Raw genomic sequence first — 20,018 nt, 5'->3', positions numbered from 1 at the left:
TAGTGTATTTATTTAAAGTTTCCTTCAAGATGTCCAGTATTTATTTATTTATTTTATTTTTTTTAGAAACTAAATGTGAAACACGGCAATCCATCACTATTTTTATTTAGCTTTTTTTCATGTTTTTATTTTATATGTATATATAGGCAATGATACATTTATTTATTTATTTATTTATTTATTTATTTATTAAATATAACGATTTTGGACTAAATTACAATAGAAATAAAAACAAATAGAAAAGGAAAAAATAGGGGGGAAATACATATATACACATATATACACATATATAACACACAGGATGCGGTCTACGCACATTTTCCCCCCTTTTTTCTATTTATGTTTGTATTTCTATTGTAAAACAGTTTAGCTTATGAAATTAGTGTATTAACATCTTTTGTCATCACAAAAAAATTATTTATTACAATTTAGATTTTTTTTTTTTTTCTTCTTTTTTTTTGTCAGTTATTTTTCTTTTAAATATAAAGATTTTGGACTAAATTACAATGAAAATAAAAACATAAATAGAAAAATAAACATTAAAAATAAACATTTATCTATATATTTATATATATATATATATATATATATATAATGTTTGAAAAATGTACTGTATCAAAACCACATCCATCCATTCTTTCTCCAAACCGCATCCATCCATCCATCTATTCATTCTCCAAACCACAACCATCCACCCACCCATCTATCCATTGTCCAAATCAAATCCATCCATCCATTCTCAGAACCGCATCCATCCATCCATCCATCCATCTATTCTCCATACTACATCCATCCATCTATCTATTCATTTGTCTAAATCACATTAATCCATTCATCCATTCTCGGAACAGCATCCATCCATCCATCCATTCTCCAAACCACATCTACCACACTAAACATCTTACAGACCCTGAATGTTTGAACAGTAGTGTATTTACTTAAAGTTTCCTTCAAGATGTCCAGTATTTATTTATTTATTTTAGAAATTAAATGTGAAGTAAACATGGCAATCCATCACTATTTTTATTTTTATTAGCTTTTTTTCATGTTTTTATTTTATATGTATATGTAGGCAATGATACATTTTTTATTTATTTATTTTTTAAATATAACGATTTTGGACTAAATTACAATAGAAATAAAAACATAAATAGAAAAGGGAAAAATAGGGGGGAAATACATATATACACACATATATATATAAACACACACAGGATGCGGTCTACGCACATTTTTCCCCCTTTTTTTCTATTTATGTTTTTATTTCTATTGTAAAACAGTTTAGCTTATGAAATCCCATTAGTGTTTTAACATCTTTTGTCATCACAAAAAAATTATTACAATTTAGATTTTTTTTTTTTTTTTTTTTCCTTTTTTCTTTTTCTTTTTTTTTGTCAATTTGTTTTTCTTCTTTTAAATATAAAGATTTTGGACTAAATTCTTTACTACTTACATTTATCTATATTTTTACTCTTTTTTTTGTTTTTTATTTTTTTCATATAATGTGTGAAAAATGTAATGTATCAAAAACACATCCATCCATTCTTTCTCCATACCGCATCCATCTATTCATTCTCCAAACCACAGCCATCCACCCACCCATCTATCCATTGTCCAAATCGAATCCATCCATCCATTCTCAGAACCGCATCCATCCATCCATCCATTCTCGGAACCGCATCCATCCATCTATCCATCCATTCTCCAAACCACATCCATCCATCCATCAATCCATTCTTCATTGTCCATCCAAATTGTCCAAATCACATCCATCCATCCATCCATTCTCCAAACCACATCTAGCATTCATCCATTCTCGGAACCGCATCCATCCATCTATCCATCCATTCTCCAAACCACATCCATCCATCCATCAATCCATTCTTCAAACCACGTCTGTCCATCCATCTATTCATTGTCCAAACCATCCATCCATCCATCCATTCTTCAAACCACATCTACCATCCATTAATTCTCTGAACCTCATCCATCCACCTATCCATCCATTCTCCAATTCACATCCATCCATCCTCCAAACCACATACATCCATCTATCCGTTGTCCAAGTCACATTCATCCATCTATCCATGTCCTCCATTAAACAAGACTAGAATGCATTTGTTTGGGTTTTATAAATATGTTTGAATTTCAGTTTTAACTCTACTCCATTATATTATGTCATTTCTCTTTCCTTAGATCTGCTTAATATTTGACCAATTCCCTGAATTCAAATTCAGTTCCTGTTCAGGAATTAAATTGTCTTCATTTATAAAGCACTCCCAGTTCAATTGTGAATGGTGCACATCCCTGCTGCCAAGCTCAGAAAAGCACGAAAGAGCACAATAAACTAGTCAGAATCTTACACTGCACATTATCTTTTCAAATCTGTTGTTACATTTTTATGGTCTTTTTGCAAATTGATAGTATAAATCCTCATCTGTTTTGTTGTATTTGTCGTAAACAGACGGCCGGACATTTTTCTGAAGATCTCCTTTTGTGTTCAAATCAAAGAAAGTGAATAATGCGGCATCAGAACAACACAAGTGTGAGTAAATGATGACAATCATGTTATTTCTTTTTAATAGCTCTGTTAGTAAACACACTAACAATGCCAGACAGAGTCTTTTGTTGTTAGAAACGGCTGCAGATACTATTATGCACATCCTGTCGAGATTCATTTGTAGCATTTCTAAACATCTTATTCTCTTATTCTCCATGCACAAAAAAGAACAATGTGCAGCCTGTCGTCTTCCTGAAGTTCCTGTTGTTGGCATGTTTATGTTGTTCGGTGACTTTGGATATTGAGACCGCATGCTAGTGCCGTCACAGAACGCCGCATCTGTCTCGGCTCTCCGGGAGAGCGTGGCCAAACCGGAGCGCTGCAGTCTCTTAATGTATCCGTGAGCGGAGAAAACTGCTGTTTGCTTCCGCTCTCCATCTGTAAAAGGTGTCCAATTTCATTTTACCTGCTGCTGTTGTTGGATTCGAGCCCATCCCAGCATACAAAAAGGCATTAGCTTAAGCACTATTCTCCTGGACAGAGAGCAATGTCTTTTATTCGTATTATTCGATGCAATTTCTCGCCCCTCATATGTTTGGCCCGCATGTTGTGGTAGGGTTTTCTTAAGTCTCCTTAATCATTTTACGGCGCTGGCTGCAGGAGGACAGGGACATATATTTGAGGCGAATGGCGAGTGTAACTTAAGGTGACGCTATCAATTACGGCGGGCCGCCCGCGGAAGATATACGGCAACAATAGCGGCGCTGCAGCATAGGGCCAATACCAGAGAGCATATATTTAAAATACAGGTAATCATAAGTGAGGATCACTTAACACACTCACTACAGCCCCCTGGAGATTAGTGATGCAAATAACAGATGATGGAACCCCATGCGACAGTATTGGCTGTACACAAGGGTAGCGTTACATTCTCAGCTAACACAAATGTGTTCTAAGAAGTTATGAAAACATTATTTCTGAATGGTCAAAACGGCCTGTGTTGTTAAATGTATTTAAAAAGTTTTTTCTTGGTTATGTGAATGTTAAGGAACCATTACGTTTTCATTTTGCAAACATTATGGGAATGTTACTTTTGAACGTTTTCTGAACACAGATGGATGTCTGACACTTTACGATAAGGTGTCATTTGTTAACATTAGTTAATGTATTAAACTAACATAAACTAACAATGCATTTATTACACTGTTGATTAAGCTTTGTGAATGTTAGTTAATAAAAATACAGTAGTTCATTGTTAGTTTACAGTGCGTTCACTGATGTTAACACACACATCTTGTGATTTTAGTAATGCATTAGTAAATGCTGAAAATAACATTAAGATTAATAAACGCTTTAGAAGTATTGTTCATTCTTTGTTCATGGTAACTAATGTATTTCACTAATGTTAATGAACCTTATTATAAAACATTACCAGAATGTTTTAGAAAAAAAAGTTCCATGAGTGATGTATACAAAATACAGTAAAAAATAAAAATACAAAAAATAAATATTAAATATTACATTTACATTATTTAAAATGTATTGAAATTTATAAAATTTAAAAAATACAATAAATAATGTGTATGTAATATAAATATGTTCTAAGAATGTTTCGCTTACGTTCTTGGGTTATAAAAACATTGTTTCTGAATGTTCTTTGAATGTCCAATTTTTAAATGTTTACAAACTTTTATTTTATTTTTTTGGTTACGCAAAAGTAACATTTCATTACATCATTTTTTAAATATTATGGGATTGTTACTTTTAAATGTTTTCTGAACATAGATAAACATCCATCCAATATTGCAATATTTAAATAATGTAAATGTTTAAAAAATTGAAATTTAAAATATTTTTTTTTTTAAATGCTGTAAAAATTGATTTTTTCATCCTTTGGCCAAAACAAAACCTTTAAGGTGTAATAATTATTTGTGTTATTTAAGTAAAATGTATTGATTACTATTATAGATTTAATTACTGTAGAGGGGCATTATCCATTAATTTTACAGACATTTCACAATGCAATGAAGTGCAAAATTCAAAATATGGGTAAAACACCTATTTTAAAAAATACAATAAGATTTTCAATAAAATACAAGATTTTTTTTTTTTTTTTTACAGTGTAGTTGTTCTTTCTATATTTTTAGTTTTCTTTTAATTTTACTTTTACTTTAACTAGTTTTTAGTTTTAGTTTTTATGTTAGTTTTCTGTCTAGCTTTATTTTTATTTCAGTTAGTTGCCAAACCAACATTTCTGATTTTTTATGTTTTTCATCTAGTTTATATTTAATTTTATTTTTAATTAAATTTATGTTTATAATTTATATAATTTTATTTCAATGATCAAAAATGATTTTTAATAGTGTTAGTTTTAACTAACAATTTTAATTAACACTTACTCATTTACTAAGAAACTTCAAGAAAGAACAGAAATCTGTCATGACTTTTGCTATGCTCATTAGTTGCATAAAAAGCATCTAATTACATAAAAATGTGTTTGCATCAATAACTGTCAAGGACACTCTATTGAAATGTGTTTGACAACATCAATGTAATTATAAGACAAAGACCTTTAGAAGCGGAAATACAGAGTGTTGAATGGTCCTGTAGTCTAGCAGTGCCTCTGCTGTTGTTTCTATAGTAAATAAAGCAAAAGAAAGGAAGAAAAAACATCACAGTCTTTTTCAGGCAAACCATTTTCTTCATGCTGCCCTGACAGCTCACACACTTTCATTTTCCGCTGTTGAGACATGCAGTATAACATAAACTTTTTATTCCCTCTCTCTTTTTGGTGTTTTTTTTTTGACAGAAGTTGAAAAATAGGTTTCTGCTTCCACTTGTAAGTGAGAGTTTCCTTCATGGTCCACATGACACGCCGTCATCTTTTAACGTCAGTCCACGCGTATACTTTCAAAGTAGGTATTTCTTTTTGTAAAGCTATGTAAATGTTTGATACCGTACTTTGTACCAGATCTGATTTGTCATCTTACTGTATATCCCAGTGAGTAAGGCCATATGATAAAAAGACAGGATTTTGCTTTTCATCTTTTAAAATAAAAGAGTTATGACAAGCTATGTAAACATACTCTAATATTCCGCATTATTTTTAAAACTTCAGAAATGTCTCATTAGGTAATAACATCCAAGAGCTCATTAACATAAGACCGCCCCCGTAAGAACTGTTCAGTATTCAACACTTACTATGGGCGTGGTTACTCATTACATATGAAATGAGGTTAGCTATCATAAGTCATTTACGCTACATTGTAAAACTTGTTTATCAAAGTTGTAAAAGGTTATTTGAGTATGTTTTACAAGAAAATACTATTTTAGTTTTCCAGCTTCAAAATTAGTTTAACTCAACGTTGCTTGAGGTTTCTTTTAATTATTTCTTTAATTTATTATGATTTTTTTGTCCGTATGCTAAATACAGGAACTGAACTAGAAGAGCCACCCATGAAGCTCCCTATGGAGTGAGCATGAAGCCAGCGGTGATCCTCTCGAGAGTGTGGCAGAGCGAGCATATCTGTATCGGGTCAGAGGTGACGTGATGTGTGTTCTGTACAGGGAGCAGACGCTGGGGACTCTGATCCAGGGTCAGTGGAAGATCCTCATGCAGACGGAGGCAGGTGTGTGTGTGTGTGTTTGTGTGTGAGTGTGGTCAACACGCATCTAATACCCCTCACATCTGTTCGGCGACAGAGGAAGAGCACGCCGTAATCTCACACCTGCTGCGGGACGATGCGCAAGACACATGCAGCTGCTGAGGATCAATGATGCCACCGACGCACGCCTTCACACGTTTACTGACACGCACACACACTCTCTCGCTCTCACGCTCGCTTCTGCACACCCGACTGGCATGTCAGAGCACACACTGTGCGCGGGAGAAAAGACACAAACATACTTTACATGAGAATAGAGACGTGAATTCTGTCTGTCTGTTGATCTGTTTTCATTTTATCTATTGTCTATTCTATCCATCATTTTATCATTCTATCCATATTCTGTCATTCTACAATGGATAGAACAATAGATAGAAGGATGGATAGGACGATAGACAGAAAGAAGAATCGATAGAATGATAGATTCTATCGTTCCATTGTTCTTTTGATCAATAATTCTGTCACTCTGACTTTCTTTCTATCTCTATCTATCTGTCTATTTATCTATCGTTCCATCTATCATTCTATTTATCGTTCTGTCATTCTATCTGTTGTTCTATCATTTTATCCATCATACTATCTATAGTTCTGTCATTCCATCTATCATTCTAGTGATTGTTCTGTCTGTCTATCTATCTATCTATCTATCTATCTATCTATCTATCTATCATCTATCTATCTATATCTATCTATCATCCATCTATCTATCTATCTATCTATCTATCTATCTATCTATCTATCTATCTATCTATCTATCTATCTATCTATCTATCATCCATCTATCTATCTATCTATCTATCTATCTATCATCCATCTATCTATCTATCTATCTATCTATCTATCTATCTATCTATCTATCTATCTATCTATCTATCTATCTATCTATCGTTCCATCTATCATTCTATTTATCGTTCTGTCATTCTATCTGTTGTTCTATCATTCTATCCATCATACTATCTATAGTTCTGTCATTCCATCTATCATTCTAGTGATTGTTCTGTCTGTCTGTCTGTCTATCTATCTATCTATCTATCTATCTATCATCCATCTATCTATCTATCTATCATTCCATCTATCATTCTATTTATCGTTCTGTCATACTATCTGTAGTTCTGTCATTCTATCTATCGTTCTAGCAATTGTTCTTTCTGTCTGTCTATCTATCATCCATCTATCTATCTATCTATCTATCTATCGTTCCATGTATCATTCTATTTATAGTTCTATCGTTGTATCTATTGTTCTATCATTCTATCATCATAATATCTGTAGTTCTGTCATTCCATCTATCGTTCTAGCGATTGTTTTTTGTCTATCTATCATCCATCTATCTATCTATCTATCGTTCCATCTATCATTCTATTTATCGTTCTGTCATTCTATCTGTTGTTCTATCATTCTATCCATCATACTATCTATAGTTCTGTCATTCCATCTATCATTCTAGTGATTGTTCTGTCTGTCTGTCTATCTATCTATCTATCATCCATCTATCTATCTATCTATCTATCTATCATCCATCCATCTATCTATCTATCTATCTATCTATCTATCTATCTATCTATCTATCTATCTATCTATCTATCTATCTATCTCCATCTATCATTCTATTTATCGTTCTGTCATTCTATCTGTTGTTCTATCATTCTATCCATCATACTATCTATAGTTCTGTCATTCCATCTATCATTCTAGTGATTGTTCTGTCTGTCTGTCTGTCTATCTATCTATCTATCTATCTATCATCCATCTATCTATCTATCTATCTATCTATCTATCTATCTATCTATCTATCTATCTATCTATCTATCTATCTATCATCCATCTATCTATCTATCTATCATTCCATCTATCATTCTATTTATCGTTCTGTCATACTCTCTGTAGTTCTGTCATTCTATCTATCGTTCTAGCAATTGTTCTTTCTGTCTGTCTATCTATCATCCATCTATCTATCTATCTATTTATCGTTCCATCTATCATTCTATTTATTGTTCTATCATTGTATCTATTGTTCTATCATTCTATCATCATAATATCTGTAGTTCTGTCATTCCATCTATCGTTCTAGTGATTGTTCTGTCTGTCTGTCTATCTATCTATCTATCTATCATCCATCTATCTATCTATCCATCTATCTATCTGTCTATCATTCCATCTATCATTCTATTTATCGTTCTGTCATACTATCTGTAGTTCTGTCATTCTATCTGTTCTATTCTAGTAATTGTTCTTTCTATCTATAATGTCTATCTATCTATCATCCATCTATCTATCTATCTATTTATCGTTCCATCTATCATTCTATTTATTGTTCTATCGTTGTATCTATTGTTCTATCATTCTATCATCATAATATCTGTAGTTCTGTCATTCCATCTATCGTTCTAGCGATTGTTTTTTGTCTATCTATAATGATTGATCTATCGTTCTCTCATTCTATCCATCATTCTATCTATTGTTCTATCAGTCGTTCTATCTATATATTGTTCTTAGTCATTCTATCTTTAGTTCGATCGATTGCTCTGTCATTCTGTCGTTCTTTCTATCTCTGTCAATCGATCGATCTGTTGTTCCATCTATCATTCTATTTATCATTCTATCTATTCTGTCATTCTATAGTTCTGTCATTCTATCTATCGTTCTAGCGATTGTTCTAACTATCTGTCTGTCTATCCTTCCATCTATCGTTCTGTTTATTGTTCCATCATTCTATCCAACATACTATCTATAGTTCTGTCATTCCATCTATCATTCTAGCTGTTGTTCTTTTTGTCTGTCTGTCTGTCTATCTATCTATCTATCATCTATAATGATCAGTCGTTCTATCTATATATCGTTCTTAGTCATTCTATCTATTGTTCTATCAATTGCTCTGTCATTCTGTCGTTCTTTCTATCTCTGTCAATCGATTGATTGATCTGTCATTCCATCTATCATTCTGGTTATCGTTCTCTTAACCGTTCTATCTATTGTTCTATCATTCTATCCATCATACTATCTATAGTTCTGTCATTCTGTCGTTCTAGCGATCATTCTGTCTGTCTTTGTCTGTCTATTATTCTGTCGTCCTGTCAACCCATCTACAAATATATCAGTTGATTGATCTGTTGTTCTATCATTCTATTGTTCTATCCATCCTTTTGTCTATCGTTCTAACAGTCGTTCTGTCTTCTATCAGTTGTTCTGTCATTATATCCATCCTTCTATCTAATGTTCTAACAGTCGTTCTATTCTTCTATCTGTTGTTCGACGCATCATTTTATCATTCTGTCCATCGTTCTATCTATAGCTCTGTCGCTCTTTTGTTCACTCTCTATCTAGCTTTCTAATTATCCATTTATTGATCGCTCTGTCATTCAATCATTCTATCAATTGTTCTGTCATTCTATCATTCTGTCAACCCATCAATAAATATATCAATTGATTGATCTATTGTTCTGTCATTCTAGTGTTCTATCCATCCTTCTATCGTTCTAACAGTCATTCTATCAATTGTTCTATCATTATATCCACACTTCTATGGTCCTGTCCATCATTTTATCATTCTATCCATCATTCTATCTATAGCCCTTTTGCTGTCTTTTGTTCGCTCTCTATCTACCTATGTATCATCTGTCTAGCTTTCTATCTAATTATCTATCCATCAATTGATCGCTGTCATTCTGTTGTTCTATCTACCTATCTGTCTCTGTCCATCGATCTATCATTCTATTCATTTATCATTTTATCAGTTGTTCTATAGTTAACTGTTTTATAGTTCTGTCGTTCTATCCAACTTTCGTTCTATCTATTGTTCTGTTGTTCTATCGATTGTTCATTCATTCTGTCATTCTATCGTTCTATTCATCAATCTGTCGTTCTCTCTGTCCCTGAAATGTTTTTCAAAACCTTCAATCAAGACTTTAAGTCAACACAGATAAACTTTGCTTTTCTAGATAAAAGTTCTGTGAATTTCATTTTAATTCTGCTTCACCATTTTGGCGGAATATGTTTTCCAAGGATTTTCACGAATTGATTTGTTTGAGAAGCACATGAAAAATATACTTACTTTCTGCTCATTTAATTATATTAGTTTGGCTTCACATGCATTTAAAGGTATAGTTCACCCAAAAATAATTATGTCTGTCATCATTTACTCATCCTCATGTTGATCCAAACCCGTATGAGTTTGTTTCTTCGGTTGAAGAGGATTTTTGAAGAATGTAGGTAACCAAACAGTTGATGGTAGCCATTGACTTCTGAGATACTATTGAAGTCAAATGTTCAACATGCTGACAGAATCTTCATTTTTGGGTGAACCATCCCTTTAATTGTTTTTCTGTAATCAATATCTGGCAAAAGTAGCTTTTTCCGCTCCAGCAGACAATTCAGGAACAACTTTTTTAGCACCTAAACACTTGTAAATAGTTATGCCAATTGATCTTATGTCAGTTCAACATAAAAACATGTAAAATGAACATGTAAACAATACACAATTAACAAATTCCCTACTGTTTATAGAGCGTTTGTCGCACTTATAGCAGTTTCTTTAGATCATACAGCTTAATTGCTGACTGTAGGAACTACTTTACCCAGTTGGGTGGAAACACTTGACAGTTTATTTAAAATAAATCCAACATTCTATTATTTTTTAAAATGTATCCTGTTACAATTTCAAAAATATGTTCCCTTGCGCCGCACACACCCCGATCAGAAGTGTCACACACACACTTGAGTCTGACATAGATATATAGATTGCACAAGTCAGAAATGATAAAGAGCAAAAAGGAAAGTAGCAGGAAAGCGTCCGCAGGTGCTGTGCCACACTTGATCGGCACCCATTCACTCAGATTACTATAGCGAGAAGAGCGCTATCATTTTATCAAGCCATTCCAGCTTTTTCCTCTCCTTCACACTAACCTTTCCTTCACTCTTTCCCTCCCTCAGAAACGCCTGCAGCTCCGGGGGAGCGTACAGACGAGACGGAGAGAGAGGAAGTCAGAAAGAGAAAAGTGAGATATTCTTCACGCCGTCGTGGCAGCACATGAAATATGCAGCTGTCCCACTTTTTGGAGCTTCACAATTAATCTAATGTTTCTCCAGCAATCCTGACGGTGGTAATCCAGATCCCAGGGGTGAAGCGACGGACGGATTTGCCCCAGAGGAAGAGCGGGGGATTACAAGAGAGACGACACCAGAGAATATACACCCATTACTGAGAACGAGCCAGCAGGTGGTGGAGATTTATCCAAAGAGTCCACGGAGGAGGTGTAGAGAGGCCCACGTGTGAGCATGAGAACACACACACACACCGATTTCATAAGTGACAGCCAGTCTTTAATAGAAATCCAGCCGCTTTCAGTAGGAAGTAGGTTAAGTAGTATTGTTCCTACACAGCAGGAGGGTCGCATATAAAACTTTATGTAGATTTCATCCTAAAAAGAATGTGTTTGCACTAACACTGTCAGATTTTTAACACTTACCCTTGACAGATCCTGCATAAGTTTGCTCAAGATTGTGCCAGTGTTATTTTGGAATTATTTATTTAGTGGTTTACTAGCTTTTATTTTTATATTTTCAGTTTGCATTATAGTCATTTTTTTTTGTGTGCATGTCATTTTATTCGTTTAAATATTTCTATTTAGCTTTTAGTTTTAGTAACTGTAGTATTTAAATTTAATTTTATTTAGTGAATGTCTATGTACCTTTAATTTATTTTTATCTCATTTTTAGTTTTAATCATTTTACTAATTAAACTTTAAGTAAATTTATTTTTAGCTTTAATTTCATTTCAGTACTTAACCTTAAGTTATTAAATTTCTATTTGACTATTTTTATTTGATTTTATTTATTAGCTTTATTTTGAGTTCAGTTTTTGTTTCTGTAATTTAGTACTTAACCTTATTTAATACAGTCAGTGAATTTCTGTTTAATTTATTTTTTAGTTTAAGTAAATGTAATACTTTTATTTCAATCAGTAAATTAATTTTAAAATAATTTAGTTTTTTATTTTAGTACGTAACCTTATTTATTACAGTTATTTAATTTCTACGTAACTATTTTTAAAAGTATTAGTTTTAGTCATTTTAGTACTTAAACTTATTTCAGTTAGTAAATATAGTTTTAGCTTTATTTTAAGTTTTAGTTTTAATTTTAAGTAATTGTAATACTTTTATTTCAATCAGTAAATATATTTTTAACGTTATTGGTAAGTTTTAGTTTAGTTTTTTATTTTAGTACTCTTTATCTTGGTTTTAATAATTTTGGTACATAAACATTTATTTCATTTAGTAAAAATATTTTTAGCTTTAGTTTAAGGTTTTTTTTTATTTCTGTAATTTAGTACTTAACATTATTTAATACAGTCAGTAAATTTGTTTAGTAATTGTAATACTTTTTATTTCAGTCAGTACATTTATTTTTTAGCTTTATTGTTAAGTTTAAGTTTTTGTAATTTTAATACTTAACCTTTATTACATTTCTATTAAACTTTTTGTATCTTAGTTTTGTCATTTTAGTACTTAATCCTATTTAATACAGTAAATTTATGTTTAGTTTTAATTTATTTTTTATCTCAGTTTTAATTTAAGTAATTGTAATACTTTTATTATTTATGTATTTATTATTTAATGATTTTTTTTATTATTATTAGTTATTAGTTAAATATTAAATATATTAAATATTATCAGTTAAATTAATTTTTTATTTTAGTACTCAACATTATTTTATTAGTTATTACATTTCTGTTTAACTATTTTTTAATCTTAGTTTTACTAATTTGATTTCAATTAGTAAATATATAATTTAGCTTTATTTTATTTGAAGTTTTAATTTCTGTAATTTAGTACTTAACCTTATTTAATACAGTCAGTAAATTTCTGTTTAATTTTAAGTTTTTAAGTAATTGTAATTCTTTTAATTTAATCAGTAAATTTATTTTTAACTTTATTGTTAAGTTTTAGTTTTTAACCTTATTTATTAGTTATTACATGTCTATTTAACATTTTTCTTAATCTTAGTTTTAGTCATCTTAGTACTTAAACTTAATTTCAGTTAGTAAATGTATTTGTAGTTTTATTTTATTTCAGTTTTAGTTACTGTAATGTAGTCTTTAACTTTATTTAATACAGTCAGTCAATGTATGTGTAGTTTTAATTGTAATGCTTTTATTATTTCAATTAGTAAATTTATTTTTAGCTTTAAGTTTTGATTTTTGTCATTTTAGTATTTACCCATATTTATTTCAGTTAGTACATTTATTTTTGAGTTTTCATTTTAGTGATTATATAATTTTTTTAAGTTTTGTTTTTCACGTAACAGTTATATTTTACTTCTGCTTTATTTCAGTTACCAAAACTGATTTTTAATAGTTTAAATTTTAGTTTTAGTAGTGTAAGATCTAGTTAACCACAACACTGGATTGTGCATGAAGCTCATCCACTAAAAGCTGAACTTAAAACATTTTGTTTCTTTCTTTCTTTTGAGTTCATCTGCATATAATTTCCATGTGCATATGGAGATCCAGACACATGACGCTACCTCTAAAAAAGACTAAGAAAATTGGATTATACAGCCTTGAAAATGATTATAAGAACCTAATTTATTTCTGCTTTGGTGCAAAAAAATGGACCTCAGGAAAAAAACATCATCACAACTTTGTAATGTGGGCAGTGATGGTTCATGAGGGAGTTTTCCAGCGAGGCTGATATGTAAACCAATATTGATTAAAAGATTGCAGTAGGAGTTACCACATCTTTAATCGCAGATGATGCTGCTTCCATACAAAGATCATCTTTCTCTGATGTCTTTTTTTTAAAAGATCTTTAGACTATGATCAGTATGAAGATTTGGCTTGTTTTGAGATGCAATAATCATTTGGATTTCATCGCTATCGCTTTCTATGCTCTCGAAAAATAACCTAGAATTATGTATTTGATTGTGATTGGTGATTTATATGGGGGTGGAGGCAAATTTCAAATTTTTTCCCTTTTGCATTTTTTGGTTTTATAACCGTTTTGATTTGTGAATAAGATTTAAAGAATTGAATCTGTAGTGCAAACTTGCAAAACTCCAAAGGAAACGTTCAACGTTCAACCAAACATGTTGATTAGCAAACGTTAAGTTAGTTAAATTTAAGGCACGGGAAGACCAGAATTGCAATACAGCTTAGTGTGACGATTGAACTTCAAAAAGGCTATGATATCGTTAAATAAACACGAGCGCTGCACGTTCAAAGTCCGGTGCTGAGCTGCTTTGTGTACTGCCGTTACCGAGAAAACACATGCCTGCAGTTCCAAATGCGCCATCTGTATTTTTTTATTTTATTTATTTGTTGTATGCATTAACAGCTTATACCATTTATAGCACTTGCTATTCAATTCTGTATATTATTATTTTTAAAGGGGTCATCGGATGTTAAGTTCACTTTTACATGTTTACATGTACACTACCGTTCAAAAGTTTGGGGTCAGTAAGACTTGTAATAGTCTTTAAAGAAGTCTCTTATGCTCATCAAGGCTGCATTTATTTGATTAAAAATATAGAAAAAAAACAGTAATATTGCAAAATGTTTTTACAATATAAAATAATGTTTTTTATTTTAACATACTTTAAAATAGAATTTATTCCTGTGATGAAAAGCTGAATTTTTATCAGCTGTTACTCCAGTCTTAAGTGTCACATGATCCTTCAGAAATCATTCTAATATGCGGATTTATTATTAGAATGATCAATGTTGGATAATATCAACAGTTGTGCTGCCAAATATTTTTTGGAACCTGTGATTTTTTTTATTTTTATTTTTTTTCAGGATTCTTTCATGAATAAGTTTAAAATGTACAGTGTTTATTCAAAATATAAATATTTTATATCAATGTAAATTATTTATTATTACTTTTTAATAAACTTTTAATTATTAACTTAATACATCCTTGGTGAATAAAAGTATTAATTTCTAAAAAAAAAAAAAAAAAAAAAAGAAACAAAAATGTACTGACCCCAAACTTTTGAACGGTAGTGTACATGCAGTGTATGTACAAATCTACCCTATAATGATAAAAATCCATGCAGTGGTTTTTAATTAAACTGCAAAAATAATATCCCCTTTTTCAAATCGAGCCATTCTCAGATGTCTGTCGTTGTGGCGTCACACTAACAGAGGCCGCTTCCACAATAGTTGATTGACATGAGCATCTTACCTCAGATCAGTTGTAACAGTCCGACCTCCATTGTTTTGATGCCGGAGCAGGGATGCAAGTTAGACAAGAATATCTCCGACTGAGCCATTGAGGTGTTGTGTTGCTGGATGTAATAATGAACATAGTGGTCGTCATTTACTCCCGACATCTGAGCCGCTGAAGATGCAGTGGATTACGTTTGTTTGTGAAGGGAATGCGCCTCCCGATCTACATAAATGCATCTATGTTCGCTTGAATCATTCATGATCCAGCTTCACTTACAGCAGAAGTGAGTATAAGTATTTTTATGAATCTCTGCAATCACCTTTACTAATAATGTGCTAGTTAGCAAGTTTCGCAGCTAAACACACTAAATGCGGCTAAAGTAATCAATCTCTCAGAGCAGCTCATCACTCCACAGAGAGTAGAGAGGGGCGGGGCGAGCAGAGCTCATTTGCATTTAAAGGAACAATCCATCAGAATGGGATGATTTTCGCAGAGCTCATTCTGACAAGGTAAAAAGGGTGTTGTTTTACACAACCATTGAGAATTTTTAACCAAAGTATATTATAGACTTTTCATTAAGACCCTAAACAATCATATCAACTTGGGCATCCGATGACCCCTTTAAGGAAATACTGCATGTAGTTGTTTACATGTATGCACTTAATTATTGTCCTAACCAACTCCTAACCCTAAACTTACCCCTGGGTAACCCTCTTGAAATATTTAACCTAATTTATTTTAATATATTCTAGACTTCACTTCATTAGCCGCAGCGCTTCATGTCTGATGTGTGACCCACTTAACAAAGTGCAGTAAACAGTAAAACAGTTGCCGTACAAATTTGTGTTTATTAGTACTTTAATAAATGTAAAATTATTTGAATACAAATACTAATTTACAGCGTCCAGCAGGACAATGAACTGTTTTGGACAGCTAAATAGGCTAAATGAAGATTGCTGACACTCTCAAGTTTATGCCAGCTTTTACGTTACGACGGAAAGATGATAAAATGAATAGTTCCATGGATCTAGTCTTTGCGTTTGTTTGATGTTTCTTTGTTGGAATGGAATTGCTAGAGGGTCCTAGAACTGCAGCCTCCTGTATTGCAGGAACATAGTACTGGGGTTGTTTTTGTTCAGACCAAAGCAAAAAGCGACCGTTGTTTTTACCCTGCAGACATGCAGAGCTGTAAATGTGAACTGGTGGATCATTAAGAAGATAATTTATCACAAAAATCTGAACACTAAACATGTAATTGTATATTTTTAAATTAATATAACAATTTATTGATAATAATTGTTTAAATTAATATAAGTAATATTTTTGACTCATTTTTTTTTTTTTTTTTTTTTTAAATTGGTACTTTAAAAATGTGAAGCGTATCATTTTATAAAACGTTTTGTTTTTGTGAAAAATCTGAACTGTAAATCAGTTTTTACAGAAGTTTACAGTCATTTTACAGTTTAATATTTAACCATAAACATTGCCCTACCCTGCTCATATGGTATTAATTTTATTTGTGCATGTCTTAAAAAAGGTCTTAAAAAGTCTTAAATTTGAGCTTAAAAATCCTGCAGCAACCCTGAATACTGTAGTGGCAGCAGTAGTGCAGATGAGTGAACTCTCAGTTTCGATCCTAATGCCAAATGTTTTGGGGGTGTTTCTCAGTAAAGGTGTAGAATTGTGTGTGGTGTTGCACATTGCATTCAGTATGTGTGATTACCTTCTTAGCTCATCTGTTCTCTTACTGTCCAAAATGATGGAACTTTGGATGTGTTGTGAGTTGCACAATTAAGCATCTTTATTTTCTTTCTATTTTTTGTTGCATTGCTATTCCAGGTTTATATTTCACAGTTTTGACTTTACCCTCACAATTCTGCTTTTATATTTTGCAATTCTTACTTTTTTCTTAAAATTCTTCATTTGTATCTTGCAATTTATACTTTTTTTTTTCTCAGAATTCTGCATCTGCAATCATGAAATTCTGATATTTCCTAAATTCTGCATGTTTATCTCACAATTTTGACTTTCACCCTCAGAATCCTTCATTTACATCTCTAAATTTTTGCTTTTTTCTCAGAATTCTGCATCTGCAATCATGCAATTCTGATATTTCCCAAATTCTGCATGTTTATCTATCTTCATTTTTTGTTTGTAACTTATTTCAAAAACTGAAACTTTCATATATTCTAGATTCATTGCATGTAAAGTAAAACATTTCTGAAGTTTTTTTTGTTTTAATTTTGATTATTAGAGCTTACAGCTCATGAAAAAATCGACCTCAGGAAAAGGTGGGCAGTGATGGTTCATGAGGGAGTTTTCCAGCGAGGCTGATATGTAAACCAATATTGATTAAAAGATTGCAGTAGGAGTTATTACATCTTTAATCACAGATGATGCTGCTTCCATACAAAGACCCCAGAATTCTTCATTTACAGGTGCATCTCAAAAAATTTGAATATTGTGAAAAAGTTCATTTTTTCCATAACGTATTTCAAAAACTGAAACTTTCATATATTCTAGATTCATTGCATGTAAAGTAAAACATTTCTGAAGTTTTTTTTGTTTTCATTTTGATGATTAGAGCTTACAGCTCATGGAAAAAAATGGACCTCAGGACAAAAAAGATCTTACAGCTCATGAAATTAAAAAATCCAGTATCTCAAAATATTAGAATATTTTCTAAGGTCAATTAAAAAATGGATTTGCAAAACAGAAAAGTTCAAGTTCCTTAAAGTATGTTCATTTATGCATTCAATACTTGGTCGGCAGCACATATTACAGCAAATTCCTTGCTCCTAGGACAAATTACAGCATCAGTAAAGTGTGACATGGAAGTGATCAGCTTGTGGCACTGCTGAGGCACTATTGAACCTTCAGATTGTCTGTATATTGTTGGATCAACTGTTTCTCATCTTATTCTTGAAAATATCCCATAGATTCGTAATGGAGTTCAGGTCAGCCATGTTAGCTGGCCAATAAAGGACAGTAATATCATAGTCTACAAACCACTTACTTAGAAGTGGTTTTGGCAGTGTGGGCAGGTGCTAAAGTCCTGCTGGAAAAGGAAATCAGTGTCTCCATAAAGCTTGTCAGCAGATGGAAACATAAAATGCTCCAAAATCTCCCGGTAGACGGCTGCATTGACTTTGCACTTGATAAAACACACTGGACCAACACCAGCAGACGTCACGACACCCCAAATCATCACTGACTTCAGAAACTTCACACCGGACTTCAAGCAGCTTGGATTCTGTGTCTCTCCAGTCTTCCTCCAGACTCTGGGACCATGATTTCAACATGAAATGGAAAATTTACTTTTATCTGAAAAGAGGACTTTGGACCACTGAGGAACAGTCCAGTTCATTTTTTCCTTAGCCCAGGCAAGATGCTTCTGACGTTGTTTCTGTTTCAGAAGTGGCTTGGTAGCCCTTTTGAATCTTGATGTGCTGACTTTGGCTTTATTCCACTCAATGTGAAGCTCTCCCAAGTGTTTTAATTGGCTTTCAAGCTTGCGGCCATTGCTGTTGCTTGTGCACCTTTTCCTACCCAATTTCTTCCTTCCAGTCAACTTTGCATTAAATGTGCTTTGAAACAGCACTCTGTAAACAGCCACTCCTTTCATTAATGACCTACTGTGACTTAACCTCTTTGTGGAGGGTGTCAATGATTGTCTTCTGGACCATTTGCTATGATGTCAGCAGTCTTCCCCATTATTGTGGTTTCAAAAAACAAGAGATACCTGAAATGTATACTGTAAGGATGGACACTTAATGAAACTCAAATGTAAATACTCTAATATTTTGAGATACTGGATTTTTTGACTTTCATGAGCTGTAAGCTCTAATTGTCAAAATTAAAACAAAAAAACTTTAGAAATGTTTTACTTTACATGTAATAAATCTAGAATAAATGAAAGTTTCAGTTTTTTAAATAAGTTACAAACAGAAAATGAACTTTTCACGATATTCTAATATTTTAAGATGCACCTGTATATCTCACAATTTTGACTTTTTTTCTCAGAATTCTGTTTATCTCTCAATATTTACTTTTCCCCTCATAATTATGCTTTTATGTCATGCAGTTCTGATATTTCCCTAATTGTGCATGTGTATGTCACAATTTTGACTTTCCCCCCAGAATTCTTAATTTATATCTCACAATTTTGACTTTTTCTCAGAATTCTGTTTATATCTAACAATTTTTATTTTTTTTCCCCATAATTAAGCATTTATGCCATGCAATTCTGATATTTTCTAAATTCTGCATTTAGCTCACAATTTTTACTTTTTTCTCAGAATTCTGCATTTATATCTTAACCATTTTTTTTTCCCTCATAATTAAGCATTTATGTCATGCAGTTCTGAAATTTCCTAAATTCTGCTTTTATATTTCACGATTTTGACTTTTCCCCCAGAATTCTTCATTTGTCTCTCAATTTTTATTTTTTTCCTTATAATTATGCATTTATGCCATGCAGTTCTGATATTTTCTAAATTATGCATGTTTATCTCACAATTTTGACTTTCCCCGCCTAAATTCTTAATTTATATCTAACAATTTTTATTTTTTCCCCATAATTAAGCATTTATGCCATGTAATTCTGATATTTTCTAAATTCTGCATTTATCTTACAATTTTTACTTTTTTCTCAGAATTCTGCATTTATATTTAACAATTTTTATTGA

At 32.0% G+C, this 20,018-nt stretch overlaps 1 long non-coding RNA gene across 1 annotated transcript; it reads left to right on the top strand.

Annotated features, from left to right (window-relative positions):
• The first annotated feature begins 5,313 nt into the window (after positions 1–5,313).
• LOC127170152 (uncharacterized) lies at positions 5,314–11,369 on the top strand. The gene is made up of 4 exons (XR_007828323.1): positions 5,314–5,415; positions 5,934–6,129; positions 11,096–11,160; positions 11,252–11,369. It is a non-coding gene; the product is annotated as an uncharacterized LOC127170152 (long non-coding RNA).
• Positions 11,370–20,018: the final 8,649 nt, after the last annotated feature.

Source organism: Labeo rohita, chromosome 8 (assembly GCF_022985175.1).
Source record: "Labeo rohita strain BAU-BD-2019 chromosome 8, IGBB_LRoh.1.0, whole genome shotgun sequence".
In the NCBI taxonomy this organism is placed as follows: Eukaryota; Metazoa; Chordata; class Actinopteri; order Cypriniformes; family Cyprinidae; genus Labeo; species Labeo rohita.
This window is presented reverse-complemented; position numbering and strand designations above follow the sequence as displayed.